This window comes from Homarus americanus, unplaced genomic scaffold (genome assembly GCF_018991925.1).
Source record: "Homarus americanus isolate GMGI-L3 unplaced genomic scaffold, GMGI_Hamer_2.0 scaffold31037, whole genome shotgun sequence".
Lineage (NCBI taxonomy): Eukaryota > Metazoa > Arthropoda > Malacostraca > Decapoda > Nephropidae > Homarus > Homarus americanus.
Genome location: NW_024722227.1, coordinates 18607421 through 18609822, shown reverse-complemented (window position 1 = coordinate 18609822; position 2402 = coordinate 18607421). Strand labels below are relative to the sequence as shown.

Genomic DNA, 2402 nt, shown 5'->3' with positions numbered 1-2402 from the left:
CAATTGTAATGACGGTCAAATCATCGGTAGTCAGTCAGGGAAGAACACACACCAACACATTTTAAAGAAACTTTTTTTTTTCACTCCTTTAAAATGGCAACCTAATGATATTATAATTTGTTTGTTACTTTTCAATCCATTTCCCTTAACATGTCTATATACAATAGGTTCTCCTCTACACACTGATTCAGTATACTGGTTCAAGACGTTTAGTTAAGAAATACTGCGACCCTTCATTTATATTAATTAACAATCATATCAATTAAGCAGGTTTCACTGTACATGATGTTGTGTGTATCCAATAATATTAATTGTTCGTAAAGGCGTGATGACCTGGGTAGCAGCAACAGTTTACCTCATGTCTGAGATTCACTGATAAACGTGTCGAGAAGGTCCTTCATTCACATTTTCAAAATATTGACAATTGTTTTTTCTCCTTTTTTGCCGAAAACACGTGTTCTCTAGGAGTTGGAAATAAACGCTTTCAAGTACTTTAGTACATCCAAAATAACACAAAATCCAACTATTGGCATCGAAAATTTCACAGGAAACGAGTAATAATAAGGGGTAACCCTCGGTGGTTTGTGGCTAAAAAGACATGGTGCTATTATAGTATGCGGTTTACCATACTGGAGTTGTGTCTACCGGTATATTTTCACTGTAGCATCAATTAACCTAACCTATCTTGCGCTAGTCAGGCCGCACCTCGATTATGCTGTTCAATTCTGGTGCCCTTATTAAAGAATGGATATCAATTCACTGGAGTCGGTGCAGCGAAGAATGACGAAAATGATTTCGAGACTTTGAAACCTTCCATATCAAGATAGATTAAAGAAACTAAACTTGCATTCCCTAGAAAGGCGAAGAGTGCGGAAGATATGATAGAGGTATTTAAGTGGGTGAAAGGAATCAATAACGGAGATATAAATAAAGTTATTTTAATATCCGAGCAGGATAGGACTCGTAGCAACGGATTTAAGTTGGATAAGTTTAGGTTTAGGAAAGAGATAGGAAGGAACTGGTTCACAAATAGGGTAGTGGACGAGTGGAACAAGCTTAGCAACTTTGTAGTAAGTACTGGAACGCTGGAATGTTTTTAAAGGAGGCTAGATAGATTCATGGATGATAGAGAGTGGTAGTAACTCTCGACAGGAGCTGCCATACACAGGCCAACCGGCCTATTGCAGACTCCTTATTTTCTTATGTTCTTATGTTAAAGAGGCTGTGGAAACAAAAACGGAGAAACAGGTACTAAACTACAACTGTCTCATTTCCGGTAAGCGTGGCATCTACCACAAATCTGGCATGAATCTGATGGGTGTCGACCCATCATCAAAAAGCGTAAATCATTAGCATGGCCCCTGTGCAAGGATGACACGCAAAATCGTGAAGAGTTCTACATTTTTTTATTTAGTAGGTAGTAGGTCATCGTCAGCTATCAAACAGGGAGGTACTACCGCCTGGGAAGATATTGAAAACATTATGTATTCTCTAATGGTGAACGCTGCTGCCATATGGCATCACGAAAATTGTGACAAAGTCCCAGGTTGTTGATCTGACTTCCTGTCTCATTCACACACAATTGCAGGGTCTCAATTGTTTTTCTTACTTTGACAACACAACATACATATATCGCTTCTCACTATTGATCCATTTTTTATGGTCCTTTATTATTATTATTATTATTATTATTATTATTTTTATTATTATTATTATTATTATTATTATTATTATTATTATTATTATTATTATTATTATTATTATTATTATTATTATTATTATTATTATTATTATTATTATTATTATTATTATAATTATTATTATCATTATTATTATTATTATTATTATTTTTATTATTATTATTATCATCAACATTATTATCATTATGTAATGAGACAAATCTCACATGAAGAGGTAGATTACATATAGGTAGAATATTGATAGTATAAGAGTATAAAAGAGAGGAAGATTTTGGTAGCGTGCTCGTGATAGATATTTACACTTATCGTATCTTATATGTCAATACACATCTATTACGTCTTAAGGGCGACTTCTCAAACACCGCTTCGTTACAACTCTTTATTAATTACAAACATGACATGGACACATTAATAACACCTTCTATTGACGTTACTAGGACATTATATTTACGTTACTAGGACATCATATTACGTTACTAGACACTCTGATTCTCGGACACGAACATGAAATGAATACACTTCCCACGTAAGTAACTCATCCCGTGGAAAGCTCTGACAAACACTCACGTGACCTAGGGGGGGCCTAGCAGGTGGTCCTGGGTTGTCTCTATGGGAGACTGCTTAGCTGGGCGCCGGAGGGAAGTCTTGGTCCTGACCGGAGGCGACTGGAGGCGACCGGAGGCGGCTTGCCTCCGGCCCCTG

General features: G+C 36.4%; 1 pseudogene; it reads left to right on the top strand.

The window, feature by feature from the left end:
* The first annotated feature begins 1314 nt into the window (after positions 1-1314).
* On the top strand, positions 1315-1406 carry LOC121862682 (annotated as a pseudogene).
* The last annotated feature ends 996 nt before the right edge of the window (positions 1407-2402 follow it).